Source organism: Protopterus annectens, chromosome 1.part0 (genome assembly GCF_019279795.1).
Source record: "Protopterus annectens isolate FY-2018-M chromosome 1.part0, PAN1.0, whole genome shotgun sequence".
In the NCBI taxonomy this organism is placed as follows: domain Eukaryota; kingdom Metazoa; phylum Chordata; order Ceratodontiformes; family Protopteridae; genus Protopterus; species Protopterus annectens.
The window spans coordinates 351073286-351095261 of NC_056725.1; the positions used below are offsets into that span (position 1 = coordinate 351073286).

Genomic DNA, 21976 nt, shown 5'->3' on the forward strand with positions numbered 1-21976 from the left:
TTACATTTGTTAACCAGGGGGTGTCTGAGTGAGCTGAAAAGGCCCTTTTTCAGCAGAGGCCCAGGGAGAAAAGCTCCACAAAGAAAAATTACAGACACATTTAGTTATTTAGACATGATCAGTATACACACAAATTACAGGAGACATGTTTTTACAGTGGTATGCGGCACATAAACAGTTACAGTGGAGAGAACAAACAAAAAATATTCATTTTAAAAATAAAGGTAATTAATAGATTTGTAGTGTACAGCTATAATTTGGAACATTGGTAGAATACATACATAGTACACAGGTACAGTACATACATTGTAGATTAGCCAGTATTTGTGAGTAAGATTGAAAACTATTATCAAGTGCCCTAGATTTTGTATGTATGTGTTATCCGCTTTCACTAGCCTGGGAGCAATCATGGCACTGCCAACTTTCCTTGAGATGTTGCCTGATGAGGTCTTTAAAGGAGGCTTTGGATGATGTGTTTTGAAAGCTTGTAGGGACAGATTTACATTTTATAGCCACTGAACTACTGTATAGTGCATCTCCAAAGCTATTGTAGCTGTTGGTGACTTCTAGTAGTAGTTTGCTTGATGATCTAAGAGGCCTTTTGGCTGAGTGATGTTGTACTAGGTTTTTGAGGGCAGGACACTTATTGGGGAGGTAATAGATAGAATGACAGAGGCAGAGCTGATTGTAGGTTAGGAGGTCGGGCAGTTCAAGCCAGTGGAGCTGTCTCAAGGCAGTACAGTGATGAGTTCTATATGAGCAATTTGCAGTAAAGCGAGCAATTATGTTATAGCAGGCTTCCATTTTGCTTAGTTCAGTTTTGTTGAGATTAGTCAGAATGGTAGATGTATAGAGTAGGGTGGATAGAAGTTGGGAGCGAGCAATGGCTGATCTTGTGTTGTTGGTAAGAAATGGTTTGATACGGTAGAACGATCCCAGTTTGGCATGTAAATTTTTAATAGTTAAGTTAAGATGACTATCAAATTTTAGGTGGGAGTCTATGGTTATTCCCAATAACTTAGCCTGTGCCCATGGAACAATTGGAGTAGCATTAGTGGAGTTGATAGTGAATTGACTGTTAGTGTTTTTGTTATAACTGGTTATAATCTTAAGCTGAGTTTTCTTTGGATTGAGGATAAGTTGGGCTTTGGTAAGGTAGTTTTCAATGTCAGAGAATGCTAGCTGAGTTGTTTGCAGGAGGGTGGGAATGTTTTGTGCAGCACAGATTAAGGTAGTGTCATCTGCATACTGAATTATAGATGCATGCTGTGTGGAGGTATGGAGGTCATTTGTGAAGACTGTGATTAGTAGTGGTCCTAAGATAGAACCCTGTGGGACTCCTATAGTTATGGGCAGCTGAGGAGAGAGAGAATTTTCCCATACAGTTCAGAATATTCTGAAAGCTCAATTCTTGAAACTCAGACATATCTGTAGTGATGATAATGATTTTCAACTTGAAAAAGATAAAATGGAAGAGAGATTTAAACTAAGGGATTATAGATAAACCTTAGTTAAACAAGCTGGTATAGCAGCTAGTCAGGTTAAAAGGGAGAATCTTTTGAATTCACACCATGGCATGGATAGGGCTAGTAGAAATTCCAGTAATATCAGGTTTATTACTACCTATGGCAGTAATAGTTTTAAGATCAGGGAAGTCGTGAATAGGTTTTGGTATATACTTAAGATGGATGATTTTTTTGCCCAGGTTTTTGGTGATTATTGTGAATTTTGTTACCAGAGAGGCAGGGATATACAGGAACATTTGTCATGGTTTAAAAGATGGAGGGTTAATAAACAGGATTTTGATGGCAATATGCCAGTGGGGAGGTGCCACATGTGCTAAATGTGTTTATTGCAAGGTGGTATCTTGCACCAAGTCTTTTACCTCTGTTAATACTTCCAAAGTATACTCCAATAGACAACTAATTACCTGCAGTACTGAATGAATGATATATATGGCCATCTGCCAATGCGGTGCATTCTATGTTGGCCAAACTTCTAGGGCTTTTAAAAATGGGATTGCTGTACATCTAAGCAATGTAAATTGTCAGCGTCCCAGAAGTGCCCTTTATAAACATAAACTGTCACATCCTTCAGCACATTTTATTTTTATTGTATTAGAATGCATTAGGGGCAATGGTTTCACTAATTCTTATAAACATATGTTGTTAGACCTTAAAGAGAAAATGTGGATAGTGACTTTGGGGCTATGTATAAACCAGGTTTGAATAATACCATTCCTAATATGGTGATGTACATGGGCATATATTAAAAAGTATGAATTTTTTGTGTATACATGCTTATGAATATATATATATATATATATATATATAAGTATGCATGTGTATATAAATATGTATATATGTGTATATTTGTATGCACATTTATATATTTGTGTTTTTTAAATATGTGCTTTAATTTGTGAGTTGGAAAATATTTATAGTATGAATTTTGATGGACGTGCTTGCTGGTTATGTAATCATGCAGGCATGGGTGTATTTAAGTATGTATTTTCACTATCTGCTTGGAATTGGTGCAACTCTTGAAATAGGGGCATGTTTCTTTAAATAGAGTTTATTTAAGTGAATAGGAAATTGCATGCCTTTGCACCGATCACGCTTTTTTTGCGAAACCAGTCTGTGATGGTCATGTTGGTTGGATTCTCTTTCCACTATTTTAGTGGTAAGTCAAGCTCAACAGAGTCTTTTTTCCACAAAGACATGTTAGTCCACAGCTCTTTTGTAGTTCCTGGGGTTGAAATGTGTATGCAACCTAGATCCATGGGTACATTTGCTTGTGGGAATTGTTCTGTTTGCAAATACATAAACCCTTTTTATAGTCAGATTGTGTTAAATATGTACCTAGGCAATTGTTCACTTGTTATAGTGAGGGTGCCATTTATGCAGTTAGGTGTTACTACAGTCGAGAAACTAAATGTCCATTTAGGGTTAGACTGCAGTAACATCTTTGAGATATTAAATGTAAGACAGTTGAAAATCCTGTAGTAGCTCATTATGCATCTTGTCATGGGGGGGGGTTGTTGTTTAAAAAGCATTGTTTTGGAAAAAGTAAGTAGGATGTGATAGTTTTCTGAATTGAAAAAGAAATTGCATTGTAAGGAAAGGTACTTTTCCGTTATTGGGGGCAACAGGTTTAATGAGCACTTGGAATATTAAAACGCGGTCCCAATGATCGCACTGCTGCCGCTGATGTGAGTACAGTCTTCACTTCCTCTGACAAAACATTTCAAGTGGAAATTATGAAACAAAAGGAATAATGGGCAGTTTTCCAGGGACTATATCCCATTCAGATTGTAAAACACAACTGGTTAATAGTCTAAAAACTCCCTTAGTTTCACCGGACATCAGGTATGGTAACATGGTTTCCATAAACCTCCTGCTGTCCTCAAGCTCTTCCTATGTGGCTGTGGTGTTTCATTCCAGCAAGCACACTTCTCATATAAGCCGTAATGCTATGACTTTTGAACTGTCACAAAGGAACATAGAAGTACACGCCTAAACATCAGAACATTTTTTACAACTGACTGCCAGTTCTACCTGTCCTTGTTTGGTGCAGTTAAAAAAACACTGTAGATTGACAAAGGGGAAGAAACTGGGTAAAGGATGAGACCGAAAAAGCTTTATGAAAAAGAATGGGCTGTTAACTTGGAGCGTGCTTGTACTGATTTTATGTGCTTCTTTTTGGAGATGCTTTTTCTCTCTCTGTGGAAGACTTATATAGATGAGCAGAACTCAGTAAAAATATTAGCCTGGGAACCTGGCGAGTCCTACCACCATTTTGTTAAGCTTTGTTTCGATTCAGGGCTGAACACTGTGCGATCATTGTTTGTTGCCCCGATAACAGAAAAGTACCCAAGGAAACTTTATATTTTAAAATTTGGAACTTTGTCTCCTTCAGGTTTGAGTCTTGAATGTAATTGGAAGGCATTGATTTGAATTGAGTGCATCTTTCTAGTGTTTTTTATTGCCTCATGATTTAATGTCTTGATTGCTAATTTTACTCGGGCTTTATATAATGTATATTTAATGTGATGAATTTTCTCTCTTGAAGGCTTGTTAGCTGAGGCACTAAGGTCATTAAAGCTTTTCTTATCCTAGCCGAAGATTTTTGTTCGTTGTATCTGATTATTTTTTCTTTTTGTGGTATATTTGAAATATTCTTATACCTCTAACAGGGGGGAATTACAGATTTAGACAGGTCATTTTTTCTTTTTTTGTGGTATATTTGAAATATTCTTATACCTCTAACAGGGGGGAATTACAGATTTAGACAGGTCATTTTTTCTTTTTTTGTGGTATATTTGAAATATTCTTATACCTCTAACAGGGGGGAATTACAGATTTAGACAGGTCATTTTTTCTTTTTTTGTGGTATATTTGAAATATTCTTATACCTCTAACAGGGGGGAATTACAGATTTAGACAGGTCATTTTTTCTTTTTTTGTGGTATATTTGAAATATTCTTATACCTCTAACAGGGGGGAATTACAGATTTAGACAGGTCATTTTTTCTTTTTTTGTGGTATATTTGAAATATTCTTATACCTCTAACAGGGGGGAATTACAGATTTAGACAGGTCAAAGAGACTAACTCACTGCTATTATAACTAACCGGGTTGAGAATCCATTGCAATATGGAAAGGGCGTAGACAGGAAATAGTTGTTCAACCAGTACTATCAGATAAGAACTTTACCAAGTAACGTGAAAATATGCTATTGAATCACCTGTTAGGAGTAGTTGAAACCAAGGAAATTAACAAAAAGACCATAAGTGCTTTGAACCTACTGCAAGTGAAGTCTGTTGATGAATTAAAGACCTCTCTAATGTCTAATGCATTACCTATGCTAGTACACTGAACGGAAGCTGAAAAACAGAAGAAAGCTTATATGAAAGCCAATACAGAGAAGGCCAGGGTACATTTCCGAATAATAGACAGCTAAGGACATTGTACAAAACTGTTTGGCCTTATATAGTTAGCAGATACTGAATTCTTCAGCCAGCCATGATAGTAGATGGTTAGCCATTGATACTTATCCCCAAAGGCCTGAGATGGATGAGGGGCTTCAGTGATATACTGCCTCCTAATTGACCACTGTGAGATATATGGAGCTGTGCTTATCATCATCATCATAATCACCCTTTTTCCATTTTCTACATGGGGTTGGGGTGTTGTCAACTGTCACCATCTTTCTTGATTCATTGCTCCTGCCCTACCTTCTTTGGCAGTCATGTCTGACTTTCACAGGTCTTCTTTCACACAATCCATCCATTTCTTTGGTGTAATCTATTTTATTTGATCATCTCTGCAATTGGAAATGCTTTGGCCTCTGCTCTATGTCCGGATTTGTTCACTTGTCCCACAGTATGCATCCTACCCCCCCCCCCCCATTTCAGGCATTTTATCTTCATCACATCTATCTTCCTCAACTGCTCTGCCTTTACTGCCCAGGATTCAGTATCATACAATAGTATACATCATATCACTGTTTGCACACCTTAATTTTCAGCTTCGTTGTCATTTTTCTGGCATACTCTACCCCTCACATTCTGTACCAGTTAGCTGCAGCCCCTCTGATTCTTGCTTTGACTTCCTCATTCAGACTTCCCTTTTCCTCATCCACCTCACCCAAATATTTGAAGCTGTGACTAGTTCTATTATTTTCCCTTCTGTCTCAGTTCTCAGTTTCTTCTGATTTCCCCATGTGATGCCTTTACATCTGTCTTGTCTGTAATTAGTCTCATCCCATGTGCCTTCAGTTTTAATTCCATTCCGATATTCTTTGCTGAAGCTGTCCCCTTAAACCAGTTTGCTGATGTAGTCCATCTGCAGTAAGAAAAGCATTGTGGGTCCACAAATGAACTCTGATGCCCATCTACACACACTGGGAATCCTTCTGTGAGATAGAACACTGCTTGTACTTGAGCCATTGGGTCCTTGTACATAGCCTGCACTAATTCTACCAATGTTTCTGGTTCCTTGAACCACCGCAGAACTGTTAGCTTTCCTGGATCCTTGTCATATGCTTTCTCCAAGTCTAGGAATGCCCAGTAGGACTGTTTCCTCATCTCTAGCTTCTTCTCAACTCTCTGTCTCACTGTAAACATTGTGTCACTTGTGTTGCATCCTGACCTGAATGTGAACTGCTCACAGGTTCATAGGTTCATAGGTTGATACTAGGCTGTCTGCCCTGGGGCATTTACAAGCCTAGCCAGTGTGTTTGGCTTTCGCCACCCTTTTAGATTGGTTGACTGTGTCTCTGTAGAGTAGGTCACAGAAGATAGCCCTTTTAAGGTTAGTTTACTATGCCCCTGTCTAACAGGGACACAGAAGAGATCCCAAGGGTGAACTTACGATCTCCCATCCACTCGTCAAGATTTCTCTTGAAGAGAGTCAGGGAGGGGCTCTGCCTAACATGGATTGGGATTCTGTTTCCAGAGTGAGGGGAGTCTCTAGGATATGAATCTGTCCCTCCAGCATGTCCTATTTATTTCTGTGCTGAGGTTTAGGTCCCTGGACGGTGTAGCTCTAAGGGATTTGGATTTCCTGAGGTGGAGCATGTCCATTAATTCTGGGTTGGACATGGCTTTATACGTCAGGCATAGATCACCTCTGAGTAGGTGGTAAGCAACTGAGTAGAGCTGGAGTTTCTTTAGCCGAACTGCATAGGGCATCTGTTTGAGTCCCTTGATCCTCTTGGTGAGGTACTTTTGGGGCCTCTCCAGTTGCTGCAGGTGTCTGGTAAGGTACATCCCAAATGGGGCATTGTATTCAATTATGGGCCTGATGAGTGATGAGTAGAGGGGCACGATGACCTCTTGTTCTAGATGTGAACCCCTTTCATGATAAGGTGGGCTATATAGAAGGTCTTTCTAACCACTCTGGCAACGTGTTTGTCAAAAGAGAGGTTTCTATCTACATGGGTCCCCAAATCCCTAATTACTTCTTCCGTACTTAATAGATTACCACCTATGTGGTAATTTGTGGGCACTTTGTTTTTCCCAAAGGGGATGACTATGCACTTTTTGGCATTTAGCTTAAGGCCATGGCTCTGGCACCAGTTATCCGTCTCTGTGAGACCCTTTTGGAGGATGCTTGTCAGCCGGAGAGCTGATTATGGCGCCCGGATTGCAGTCATCTGTGAACTTGGTCAGCCATAGTCCTCCCATTGTAGCCTGTACCTCAGAGAAGTATATACCGAACAAGAGAAGTCCCAGGACTGAGCCTTGTGGGACGCCACTTATAACTGGTTTGGAGTCTGATGTGGCACCTGCAATTCTGACCATGTGGGCTCTATCCCTGAGCCAGTTTGCAACCCATCTTGGGACATAGGGGTTGATATTTAAGCTGGTGAGCTTATTTATGATGCCTGAGTGGGGGATTGTGTCAAAGGCTTTTGCGAGGTCCGGGTAGGCCGTGTGGACTACCTTCCCTTCATCTATGGCCTTGGTAACCGTTTCAAAGAAATCGACCAGGTTCAAGAGGCAAGATCTGCCCTTAACAAAGCCCAATTGGGTAGGATCCAGTGTCTGGAGGTTACCAATGTCCTTGTTTATGAGTTCCATGATGATACGCTCCATAGCTTTGCAGACCAGACTAGTCAGGCTTATAGGGTGATCATTTCCCGGGGCCGTTGTGGCACCACTTTTGTGGAGCGGGACCACTTTTGCTGTACACCATTCCTTGGGTACATATCCTGTAGTAAGGCTGAGATTGAACAGTGACTTTATGTGAGGGTTTAGTTCTTCTTGGAGCTCATGTAAGACGCAGCCCAGGACACCGTCTGGTCCCATTGATGCTGTGTTTTTTGCTTTGGAGAGGGCAGCTCTCACCTGTGCATTTGTGATGTCAGGGAGGCTACATTCTGTTTGGATAGACATTTGGTCTTTTGGGGGGGGGGGGTTTGCACTGAACCTGTCTGCCAGGATGTTGGCAATGTCTGTGGGATCAGTGTTTTTTTTGTCATTTTGTACTAACTCAGAGCATATCTGGGAGTTGCCCCCCAGATTCCTGACATAACTAAAGAAGGCCTTGTGATTATCTTTAGTGTCTTGTGCAATTTTTCTTTCGAAGCTGGCCTTAGATAATTTTATGAGGGATCGTAGTTTCTTGCTAGTACTGATCAGAGATGCCTTCCCTTTTTGGGATTTTGCTCTATCATGTAGTAGTTTCCTCCTTCTGTTGTATAGCTTATTTATGGCCAGGGTCCACCAGACTGGTCTCCTGCCTTTGGAGGAGTGAATCTTGGTTTTATTTGGGATAGCAAAATCCATGCATTCCTGTAGGTGTCCATAGAATGCATTTGTAAAGGATTCTGCTGTTTGGGCAGTATTTTCCACTGGCCCGGTGGCTTTAAAGGATTCCACCTCGGTTTTGAGAAGTGTGAAATTTGCTTTTGAGAAATTTTTCACTGTGATTTCCTTGGCTGGGGGTAGGGATGGGATATGGATGTCCAGTGAGCTTAATTTATGGTTTGATCTTACCAATGATGGACATACCTCTGGTGTGGAACATAGTGTCCCCATGTTGGTGATGACCAGGTCCAATATGTTATCCCCTCTAGAGGGAGTGGTGACCAGTTGTTCCATAGCATTGGAGTTTTATAAATTCTAGAAACCATTGGGCAAGGGTGTTGGGGCTTGAGTAGTTTTCCCAGTCGATGTTTGGGTAGTTGAAGTCACCCAATATTATTGTGTTTGGAGATACCTTCATATTTTCCAGTGTTCTCATGAAGGCCGAGTGGGGTTCCTGAGTTTGGGAGGGTGGTCTGTAGCAGGTTACAAACTGAAAGGCAGTTTTGCCCACTGTTAATTGTACATGGATGGTCTCCGATGCTTCGGGCAGTGCCACTAACCTGGAGGTATGGGTATCTTTGATGAATATGGATACTCTCCCTCCTTTTGTGGTTCAGTCCGAGTTTTGGGGCCGAAAAGCATGGTATGAGGTATAACCTGGTAGTGCTGGGGTGCTCTCTGGAGCCTTGAACCATGTCTCTGTCACTGCACAGATATTGATATTCTCCATACTGAGGAGAGCCTCGAGTGTGTGCATCTTGAGGTTTAGACTTCTGGCGTTGAGCAGCATTACCCTTATTTTTTTTTTTTCTTGTGTTGTCTATGGAGGTGGGTTTGTCTTTTGAACCTTGCCTAAAAAGACACTATGGGGGCGTCAAGAGCCTTAGCCAGTATTTGAAAGCCCAGGGGTGACAGGTGCAAGCCGTCCCTAGCAAAGCAACGTGGCTTATCGAGCATGTCATCCTAGGCTGACAGACACTGAATCCCCTTAGAATGACACCAATACTTTAGCCAATTGTTAAAATTGATCATTTTGTCTTTATACTGTGGCATCATTCTTGGTGAGGGCAAGATGCTACTCAAGGTCAGGGTCATACCGGTCTGGGCTACATGATCAGAGAGCTCCTCTATGTCTCTTTTCATGTAGTCCAGGGAGGTACATCTCAGGTCATTCACACCAGCATGGACAATAAGAGTCATATTTGTACTTGCTTTGGAGTGACATGAGTGCTTGTGTTATGTGGTGGATCCTGGTACCCGACAGGCGGCTTACAGTGACTTTCTCCTTGTTCAGTCTGGTGAGTGGGACGTCAGTGTGTCTGACAAAATTGTCCCCTATTACAAGTGTATTAGGTGTGTTGTTTAGCTTTAAGGGCTGTGGCTGTGTGGTACACTGACTTTGTGAAATATGTGATACGTGGGTATTGTTGTGGGGTAGTGGTTGCTTGGATGTCTACTTTGGAGGTCTCTGCTGCTTTGACAGATTTTTATTTAGAGCCTCCGAGTATGTTTTTCTGTGTTTATGTGTTTGGTTTGCTGATGTGATTGGTCTATGTGAGACTGGAATAGTGGTGTATGTGGTTTCCTTCTCCTCCTGACTGACTGTGCCAGTGCTGGGTTGAGAGAGCTCAGCCTCCAGTTTGGCTATATAGTTGCATCTCTCACATATATTTGAGTTTGATGGGAGGAGGAGGGTGGTCTGTGTACATAAGGCAGTTGCAACATTGCCTCACGATACCCAGATTCACCAGCTGGACTAGAGAGTAAACCCGAAACTGACTACTGGACATGCCAGAAAAGTATAAGGAATATTTTTTTGACTGATCAGAAAGGACCAATAGGGAGCCCCAAGTACTTATAAGGAGTATATCTCCCATCTTACTTTCTACTGGTCTGCATATTCATTATCAATCACCCTCTCCAGAAATTTCATGCAGTGTAACAGGAATTTGATTCCTCTCTACTGCACACAGTTGTGGATGTCCCTTATATTCTTGTCCACTGGCACTAGTATGCATATTCCCCAGTCAGCTGGGATACACTTTTCTCTCCATACTGCTATGATTGCCTTCAGGAACAGTTTCTCTCCTGTCTCACCCAACATCCGAATCATACCTGGTGTGACCTCATCTGAGCTTGCTGTTTTCCCCGATTTAATTTTATTTAGTGCTGTTCTTACTTCTTCTAGGGTGGGCTCCTCCTCTTCTTTTACTGCAGGCTGTGTCTGGGGCAGTACAGCTACTGAGGGTTTTTCTTCACTCAGAAACTGCTGAATGTACTTCTTTGATCTGCCTTTGATTTCCTATGGGCTGGACAGCAGGTTGTTGCTGGCATTCCTTACAAAGGGTGACTTACTATCTTTATCTTCCTGTCTTTGCCTTGCAGCCTGATAGAGTTTCTTTGTGCCATGTACTGAGTTTCTTTGTGCCATGTACTGAGTCATTTTACAGAAGTTGGTAGAGTGCCTCTGATGCCTTGTTCTTTGCTATTGCAACACCTCTCTTTGCCTCTTCATTACTAAGCAGTATTCCTTCTTAGCCTGGTCTGTCTTTTTTTATCTCCTACTTTTTCCTGCACTCCATTATTTTGATGACCTCCTGGATTTCTGCATTCCACCACCAGCTTCTTTATGTACCTTATTTCCATACCTGGCTCAGCCACATACTTTTTCTGTGGTCCTCACACCTGTTGTTTTAAGGTGTTGCCATTCTTTTTAACTCCACCTATTTCCATTCCTTTCTGGGGTGCAAGAGCCCTGAGTCATTTATTGAACTCTTGTACTTTTTTTCCAGTCACTTTCCAGGTCTTCAGCCTAGTCTCTGTTGATTAGGCTGCCTTCTCTGACTGCTGCTTGAAGCTGATTGTGGCAACCACTGGTTTATGCTGTGGTCTGACTGTTTCACTTGGGATGACTTTGCATTTACTGACTCTATCCCAGTGCCCTTTCTTTACTAGGAGGAAGTGTACCTAAGTTGCATGTTGGCTGCCCTTGTATTTAATCTTGTGACGGTCTCTCTTGCTAAACCATGTGTTGGCCACCATCAAGCCATTTGCCAGACAGAAGTCTAGACTGGCCAGTCCTTTATTCCTGTTGCCGCACCCATGTGGACTAAGACAATCCTCATATGCTGCTCTATCTGTCCACATATGTGCATTCAGGTGACCCATTATCAACACCAATTCACATTGTCCTGCTTTACCTAGTAGGTCCTACAACTGTTGTCTGAATTCCCTCTTTTCTTCACTATCACAACTCTGCTGTGGAGCATACGTTGAGATTATGAATAGTACCCTATCTTTACAATGAAGTCTGATTGCCACGGTTCATATGTTAATAGGTAAGTATTAGGCTAGCTGCCCTTGGGGGGTCATTTTAAGCTTAGCCAATTTCTCTTTTTGTGCTTGAATCAATCTAGCTCAGTAGGTGTTAGACTGACCTTAACAATTCCATGATCATTAATTATATATCACTCTTACTGAAAATCACCTGGATCATACCATAGATATTGTGAAGAGACACATGCATAGTATGAAGCATTTAGGAGCTGCCTCTGTCCATTCGTAGTACAAAGGGCAGTCCTAGGATAGATTTTTCTATTTTTCATAGTACACGGGGCAGTCCTAGGATAGATTTTTCTATTTCCCATTCATAGATCGGAGTTGTGTTTGAATATGGACAAGGATGAGCTTTGTTTGATGTGGCTGGAGAGCCTGTTACAGAGCAGCAGTATCCTTTCCCTGTAAACCATTCTGTTAATGCTGCAGACGAGGTTTGCATCTCTAGACCAGGTATTTCTGATGCCGTTTGACTTGCTGATTTACAGTAAATCCATCAGTACTGCATCAGAGGATGCCTTGCCTGCTGGACACAGGTCACCTCATACAGAGTACAGTGACAGCACTTTGAGTCTGTCCATGTAGCACATGTTGTTTAGATCCTCAGTCCTTTTAGTAAGATATCTCTGTGGGAATTGTAGTTGTTAATCATCTCCAACATCTCTTATTCTCCATAATTCCAATGAACTTTTAAAATCCATCTTCATATATCCCAAGCCATTCCCTCTGGCATGATTTTTACCTGCCCTAATAACTCATGTTGTTATTGCTAAATTCCTTAAATTCCCCTTTTAATAAATATGTGGTGATATATCAATGCCTTTATTTTATTTTAATGTCTTTGACAATACAGCTGTAAGAGTTAGCATAGATATTGTTACTGAATAGTTCTCAAAACTATGAACAAAATGCACATTCACCTGTGATACACAGCTTCTGTCCAGCTAGTCCAGTTAAAGTACCTTTAAGAATATATAAATTCCTCCTGACCTGCTGCTCCTGAAACAACATCTTCCATAGCAAATATTTTTCTATACTACTTTAAAAATTCACCTTCTCTGGTTTATAGTTTACCTCCTACCTATCTTCAGAGCTACAGCTGAAGTTCCAGTCATTACCTGAAAACAGAATCCTCTTCTGAAAACAGATTACTTTATGCAGCTTAAAAGGATTATTGGTGAAATAAAGTTGTACAAGCACAAGTCCTGCGTACCAGTAACAGCTGATATTTGTAGAACACACTGCCTTACTGGCATACAGATAGTATTGCCCTGCTACCCTTCCTCTGGCAGTCTATCAAAGCTCAGAGACCATCCCACTGCCTATCTGTGGGTGTGATAGAACAATCACCTAGCAATAAAGAGACTGCCTTATAGACCCACAGAAATGACCCTTTCAGTTTTATAGGGCCCAGCAGGAAGAGAATAAGAAAACACAAACTTTCCAAACACCTACAGTTCCAAACCATAAAACACACACATAACAATAAAGACCTTTGAGCATAACTCAATGGGAACTTCAACACCAATCAATGTACATCCAAAAAATGGGGTTGAAGGGTGGGTACTGCCAGTAAGGCAATATTTTCTACAAACATCTACTGTTACAGGTAAGTAGGACTTAACACAACTGTGCCATGTTCAACAAACACACCGCCTTCCTGGCATATGGATAGATTCTCAAGAGTCTGTTTACCCATTGAACAAAATCCTAATCAAACGGCTATTTCACAAACAAACACTCCACAGGAGGAACACAACAGTGCTATACCCACACAAGGTAGAACAACCAATAACCTAAATTACAACACTGCAGAATGACCAGGCAATAGTTTGTGAGAGACTTTGTTAAACATAAACGCTTTAACTTGATCACCGTGTTTTCGTCCCAACATAGACTACATCAGATGAATATCATAATTTGCCCTTTTTCCACTGTAGTGCGATCTCGGAGTTGGTATATATAATTAGCGGGGGAGGTGTGGGAGCACAGCCCTCCCACATGACCAGGGTTTGGTGAACAGCCCTACAATACGTACCTGGTTTTGTTTTGTGTCTCTGTGCTGTCTAAAACAGTTCAATTGGATTATTTTCACTGATATGCTTATATGAGGAAGTGGATGTTTGATGTTAAGTGTTTATGGAATAGCCATTTGATTAAGGTTTTGTTTGATGCATAAATATAGACCCAATTCTCTAAGCTTACCCAACCTGGGGGGGGAGAAGGGTGAGGGATCAGGAACCCCAAGAAAATGGTCCTAGTGAAGCCTGCCCTGGATTTATAAAATGCATCCAGCTTGTAGTTCTTCATAAAGATACAGACAAAGGACCAAGTTGCTGTCTTTAGAATACTTGGAGCTCACTCCTTTCTGATATATCACTGAAGGGGGAAAGGCCCTGTTGGAATGTGCCTTCACCTTGCATGGTTTCTCCTTGCCATGGTGGGTGTAAACAAAAAAAAAAAACACCAGAGAACAACCAATGAGCAATGAGCAACAGTTTGGAGTCAGATTGATCGTTTTTTTACCTCTATGTAGGAAATAGAAACCTTTCAGCCTTCTTGAAGGGTTTTGTTCTATCAAGGTAGTACCTGAGCTGCCAATGCACATCCAAGATATGAAGTATCCTCTCTCCCTTATTTTTAGGTTCTGGGAAGATCAAAGGGGCATTAATAGATTGATTGGGAGTAACTTCTGAGACAGTTTACTATCAAAAACTTGAAATTGACTTACACAACAGTGGATTAATCGACACTGGGATGTGCGAACATGATGTTTCTATCGTTAAGAAAGTCGACCGTTTAAAAATACGAACAGAAGGTGCTGTCACCTTTAGGAATGTCGATAACTGAATGCCTTTCATTTAAACAGCCCATAAACAGCATTAAGCGTACGTGTACAGCACCTGCTGCAGAGACTTACTTTATGCACTTTTTATTTTCTTTATTTACAGAATGTATGTCAGTTTATGCAAGGTATTCTCCTTTTCTGCATTATTTAAAGAGTTATTTGTATCCATTTTATAGTTACTGTCTGCGATGCTCATGTAATTCTGTTCCACTGTGTGGGAACAGTTTTTGAGAAGGCTTTTCTGTGAGTGTGAGTTTGGAAGGTGGTCTGTCTAGGAGTAGTTTGTTACTATTTCTGAGAGAGTATATTGGTTCTTTGGTACTTGCGTATTATCATAACCACATAAGTACCGATTGAAACTACAGGCCATAGCATATTTCGGTCACTACAGCAATATTGCATTTACAATATATTAATATTGTTTACACTGCTCGTTCCAGTCTCCAGGGGCTCCCAGGATCATTATAATGTCGAAATTCGACATTAACATTGATAGAATGCCTTCAACATTTCTGTGTCGATGATATGCTCTAATTAACATTTATGAGATCGATTAAACGCATCACACATATGAACGGTCACACTTTTCAGTGTTGGTTATTTGACAGTAAACCTTCTGAGACCACTTCTGGCATGAAAGAGGCGTTAGAGCATAACAAAACACTACCCCTGTGAAAAATCCGGTAAGGTAGCTCCACCATGAGAGCTAGCAATTCAGAGACCCCTTTCACTAATTCTGATGACATCCCTCATTGCTGTCTGAAGCCTCACCTTCCCCACAATTCCCATACCATGTCTAGTTTATCCTCCTCCTCTTCTTTAGTAGATTCTGGATCCAAGCCAAATGGCTTTGTTGCACTGCCCTTCCATCTTGTCTCCTGAATGCACAGGATTTCCTGCCTCCTCTTTACCATCATGTCATCCACTTCCAAGTTGTGTCTGTCAGTGAACCTACACTAAGTGCAGCAATTCGTAGATATCTAGTATTACAATACAATGGTAGGAGGCTTCCAATCATTTACCTGAATGAAGGAATCACGCAGAAGGAAAGAAAGAGAGAGAGAGAGAGAGACTAGAAGAGAGCTCATATTGCAACCGTCTCCAGCAAGAGAGAGAGAATGCATTATGGCAAGAGGGGGCACTGAGGCCTAGTGGGCTGAGAGAGTGAGAGAGTTAGCTTGAGATGAAGAAAAAGGGATGCCCTTGCAAAGGACCAGAAATATTTTATGTAAAGAGGAACTGGTGAAGAACTGATCAGTTATACTATAAGATATTAAAAACTAGTGCTGTGAGCACTATAAGACACTTAATATTATGCCTAATATCTGAAGAAATTCCATTATAAAACTTCTTCCTAAGAAACCCAGTACCTCTAATCCCTCAGAGTTCTGACCCATTTTTATCCTTCTTATACTAGGAAAGATTCTGGAAAAATTACTTTATGTGCAACTCACTCAATACATCAACCAATACCTTCTTCTTTCTCAAAAACAACATGACTTCCTGTCTGATCACAGTACATCCACAGCCATCTATTTATGTAAGTATTACTCATGTTTCATTAAACAGTCCTTTTATCGAACAGGAAGAAATCTGGAACCACTCATTGATCATTACTGGCTTTTCCCTGTTCGAAACACAGGTACAGCAGGGATTGGGATATTGCCCTTTTCATACTGCAGTGAGATCTCGGAGTTGGTATGTATATTTAGCTCTGGGTATGAGGGTCCAGGGCTCCTACCCTCCTGAAAAAAATAATTTTGAAATGTTTTTATGTTTTTAAATAATATGTGCGCTGAGCATTTCTTCTCTACTGTTTGTGATTTGCTATTTTGCTTGTTTGACTAAATGTTGTAATTACATGAATACATACAGCTTTTTCTCTGTGTATGTCTATATCTATCCCCGGGATTCAATAGTGCCTATAGCTCTGAGGCATATATACAATTAAAAACAGTGCCTTAGGGACTTTGTATTTTGAAAATGGCTAAATAGGAGGATAGACATCCAGAGCTATTAAGAACATTTCAGTTACTTAATTCAAATAGTAGAGATGAATATATACAACTTGCGAATGACTTTTTTCTGCCAATAGAAGTTCAATTGAAAGCTGATGTCACTTGTATGTACAACACTGTGATCGGCCATCAGCTAATAATAATGAGGAGGTGAACAATATGCTTGAACAGGAACATGTCTCTGCCTTTAAACAGCATCTATGTGCAACTGAAAACATAAAACTTAAAACAGACATTAATGATTTTAAACTAGGTAATGTTCTCTCTTAGTCACAATATGTAGAGAAGAAAAAAATAGACATACACCCAGGGAGAATTCAGTGTCTGGTGATAGTGCTCAATAAATGCAATGATCAGAATGCCACCAGGTATCTCCACCTGCTCTTATTGATGTGAATTTGGTTTCAACTCTTGATCACCTGGATTTTCCATGACATCTTTAGGACATACCTCTCAACCTGGAAACATCAAAAATCTGGACAAAGCCCATGAAAAATAGGTACAAATCTGTACACTGATTAACATAACATTTTCATACATAATGATGTAGTCCCGCCCACTCTGATGGAATTGTGGGATACCAACTTTTAAATGCAAATTGAAGAACAGACAACCAACATATGATCATGAAACACAAAAGAACAACAGTAGTGTTTTATTTACATTAATATTTGAACTTGTGACAAACTAAAATACAATATTCTTTTAGAAAAATAACACTGAACATTTGAATGTGTATAAAACTAAAACCTAAAACAAAGTTCTCTTAGTCGATTATAAATTCTGCCTTGCAGTTCATCTATTTTATTCACATAAAACTGCCACTAACAACAAATAATGTAAAAACGTTTAGTCATGCACCCCTGAAAATAGCTGGGAAATGCAACAAGGCCAGCTTTATATTTTTGTAATGATTATGTACAGTATAGCATAACGTGTCACAGTGTCAGTGCCTGCTAACAATGGAACAGATAGTACCTGTTCTGCCTCCACTGGATTATGGATGCTTTGCCTTAGCTTGATCTCTTATACATTAGTAACACATCTGTAATTTTGGCTGCATGCATTTGTAGATCATGAAAATAAAAGAAAAACATTTTCTAAAATAAAGAAAGAAAACCTTCTTGTGCCAGTAATAATAATAATAATAATAATAATTTTACTTGTTTTTTTTTTTTTTTTAACCTGCTGGTAGTGGAAGAAGAGGCAGGGGAAGAAGCAGCAGTAAAAGAAATACATGTTTTCATGATGATCACCACCGCACAGCTCCAAGTCTGCTTATGTTGTTGTGGTCTTAATCTTTACTTCAGTTGCACTTGAAAACAGTTCTTGTTTTGCTGCTCTCTGAGCCTCTCTAGTCTGACTGTGGCACTGCTGCCGATGGCAGGGGAGTCCAGGGTTGGTTCAGGAACTTCAGGTGGATCAGGGGTCACCGACCATCACACACACAGACATATTTATTTTAAATAAAAAAATTGCCGCTGCTGCTAGACTAGTAGTACTAGTATCTAATCTATTACTGACCGCCACACAGCTCCCAAGTCAATTTTTCCACTTCTTCCCTTCTGTAACCGTTACCCGTTCCCTCGATTGTTCAACTAGTTCAACTTCAAAACTGTTCTGCGTGTGTCTGCCCCACCCATCTCTCTCTATGTTTATATCTATCCCAGACAGGCCAGCTGCAGCATGCTAGATGTGTGAGGGAGGACGAGACCAGCACTTGCAAAGTGTAAAATGTAAACAAATGGTCTGGTCTCCATCTCTCAATCACAGCACTCACTCAGGCTGGCACTGCAGGCACACACCTAGATAACCAGTCTGCTGCACTCGGCAAAATAGATGATCCATTCTGTTCTGGTCTGGTTAATGTAACATGGTAACATTAACAACACCACGCATGACAGGCACGTCTTCATTCATATTTTTTTTGTGTTTATTATCCATCCTGAATCAGGATGGATAATAAACACACGAATGAAGATGTGTCTGTGTGAAGACCGTGATTGCTGTTGAAAAATACATACTGTGTTGTCTCTGTTTTTACTGCTTCCTTACTTAGTGAGCTCTGAGCTCAGGAGTGTGGGACAAAGGAAGGGCTTGGTTTTGTTGGTGCATGTTGCACTTGTTTTGCATTTATCTTTCCCTCAGAAAATTTCAGAAAACCTTTTGGGCATTTTTATTTATTTAATGCATCAAAATAATGACACACTCTCTGCCTCTGTTCACACTATGTTCGGCTTATCGGCTAGCTGGGCAAATACTTTTTACTATAAATTTAATAAAACTAAACTAAAAGAAAAAACTTTTTTAAATAGTGAAATAATGATTGAGACAACATAGCAATTGACTGATAGTGAGTGAGTGACTGAGAGAAACGACTTTCCTTGTTACTTGTGTTACATGGGAAGGAACATGGAAGTACTTGGAACTCTTAGGGAATGGAAAATGAAGTGAATAATTAATTATACACAGTAAAACAGGAAGAAAAGGATTGTGTACATGTGGGAACTTGGAAGTAATTGGGAAGGGAATGGAAATTAATTATACAACAGGAAGGAATGGAGCAGATTCATCAGCCTCAGCCACATTCTGAAGCTGACGTTAGCACACATGCCTATGCGTGATGTCAGTTCTAAAAAAAAAAAACAGAAAAAAAAAGGCCAGGAAATTAAGGTGGCACCCCATTATTTGGATCCAAACCCAGAAATAACCGAGTGATTCGGTATGGTTGAGAGGTATACTTCAGGATGTCCCTCCCCCTCTAGTGAGATGCCAGCAGAGTCGCAGTTGCCTCAGAAATGGACACACAGAAAGAGGAAAAGGACAAGGCAGACACAGGGGATATTCAGGCCTGATGGCTCACAGTTTTTCCAGAATAAACAGCAGTTAGAATCTGCTACAGACTTCCTTGTCGATAATATTTCTAGTTCTTCATTAACAGATGTTGAGCTCTCACTTTTAAATAAGGGAATGACTTTTATATGAGTGAGAAGTAGTAGTAGTGACATTTCACAGATTCTAAATGCGCGTAGATTGTTTTTAAGAGATTTAGATTTGAAAGCATTGTTTCCAAATATGGGTGAGAGAAATGTTAATAGGAAGCCCTTTAAGAGGAAAAGTACCTTTATTAAACAAAGTAATAATTTGGTTTTAGCCTTGCAAAAAGCCTGTGAGGAAGATGCATTTTAATATTTTAGGGGAAGGAATGCCAGTTATAGTCATATATATTATAATTTACTAATTAAGAGAAGCAAGCACTACAAACCTTGATTATGAAAGGTGAAATTGTAATTAAAACAACCAAAAAAAGCAAAGGGGGTGTTGTAGTGATGGACAAACATTTTTATGTGGATACGGTGAATGATTTGCTATCTGACAATGAATTTTGTGAACCTATTAATAGAATAAGAGTTGAACAAATTATTAAAGTACTGAACACTCAGGTATATGGTATGCATGTGAATGGTGAATTGTCTTTAGATATGTTGAACTTTTTTATGTTTCACTCCCTATCATTCCCGTTTACTGTGGGCTACCTAAAATGTATAAACACCTTTAAAATCCACCAATGGGACCCATAGTATCCACCAGAGGATGGTTGATAGAACTCGTATCCTGCTTCTGGGAAAATATACTGAATGGGACTTAACAACATTCTCCAAGTTATATCAGGGATAGCAGTGATTTTTGCACCATTTATTTAGGCATCATTCAATGAATAAGAAGGCATTTTGTTCGTGACTTAAGATGTTGATTCTTTCTTAACAGTGACACATCTGGTACAAAGGGCTGGTGATGCAAGATCAACAAGTGTAAAAGAGTACTTGCATATAATTTTAATTTATATTAAGATAAAAAAGAACTTCAGCAAATATTTAAGAAGCATTGGAACATCATTAAAGGAAAAGATTTAAAGAATAATAACATGGAGAAACCTCAGACTGGATACAGATGTGCACGTAATTTAAAGCAGTTGTGTTACAAAGAGCAACATAGAGGTCTTCATTCTATACTTGCACAAAAAACAGTGAAACATCCATATCATAGCTGCAGTTTCTGCAAGTTTAATTCAAGGGATAATTTATTTATACACACATGACGTTTCATTTTGATACCTGTGCCACCTGTGACATTAAAGCATAGTATATTTAGCCAAATGCAGACAATGCTCAGCATTCCATACTGGCAAGTCTAACAGAAAGATACAAGAGAGAATATGAGAAAATATGCTAAGAAGTGTTTAAACAAATGCCTTAGTTCGGCATATAAAACACATCTAAAACTCATTGTTTGAAATTTTTAGTTATACAGAGATTTTATGAGGAAAGAAGGATGGGGACTTAGTTGTTCAAACAGATAATAATGTTTCTCAACCTGAAAAAGGACTGTTTTGAAAGCTTGCTAAAAAAGTTTCCTGTCATGATTTGAGACGGTCTTTTTGGAGTTTAATTATTTAACCCCCCCATCCTCACTTGACTCTACTGTACTGCATAGCCCTACTGGAACCCTAAATTTAACTGTAAGACTCATACCCAATCTATAACCACACATTTCTCTACCTAACCCTAAAATCCCTAGTTGCTGTACAAATGTAAAATTCCAATTTGCTCCCTAAACCTAAAGTTCTCGATTGCTGCCCTAATCTTAAACTCCACTAGTCTCACAAAACCTAAGCCTCTTACCCTTCCCTACACCTAAATCCCCTTCTCAAATGTTGCCTGAAACCCTAACCTGCACTTCTACCCCCCAACTCCTTCCCTACGGCTGTGAGATTCACCTTGCTCAAACTCAGCTACTGTGCTCAATCAGGATGCAGCAGCTCCGCTCTCTCTGTCTCTGTACAAATGCCACACCTTGTCTGTACATGTATACAAAAACTAAGTGTGAGTGGCTGGGTCATGTAAGCTACAAGATATCCAAGTTCCTGGCTATGAGACAGTGGGCTTCAAGTGACGAAAAACTATACTATATATGTAATTATATAGAATATAAAATCTGAAATTACAAGAGAATAGTGTATTTATCAAATGTCAGTCTATGATCAAACCCTATCAATAATTTACATTGTGTAGAATTAAGAATAATATGATGGTTTCTTTAAAAATCTGACATATCTTAAATATTGTGGTGATTTACAACTAGTACCATGAAGCGTCTTGCTGTCTACAATATTATCATGCAAACCTGAGATTAAAGTTGAATATCTAAATTACAAGTGTCTGGCACTGAAGCTAAAACATTCTTTACATATTAATTTTACTCTGCACATCATAATTTGAATTTGACTGTGGTTCATTTCTGGAGTAACATCACAACTATATATATATATATATATTCCATATATATAGAATACCTCCTTACGTATGGCTACAACCTGAGTTTGTTTTTTATCAGGGAGTGAAGTGGGAGTCAATGAGATGAAATGAGAAATTGGAGCTACAGAACTTCTCTTCTATTCCT

The 21976-nt window shown here is 39.7% G+C and overlaps 1 long non-coding RNA gene across 2 annotated transcripts in view; it reads left to right on the forward strand.

The window, feature by feature from the left end:
• Window positions 1-2622: 2622 nt before the first annotated feature.
• LOC122792262 overlaps window positions 2623-21976 on the forward strand; it is a 637836-nt gene continuing 618482 nt past the window's right edge. For both annotated transcript variants that reach the window (XR_006363300.1, XR_006363301.1), the window contains exon 1: window positions 2623-2682. This is a non-coding gene — a long non-coding RNA (uncharacterized LOC122792262). The remainder of the gene's footprint in view (window positions 2683-21976) is intronic.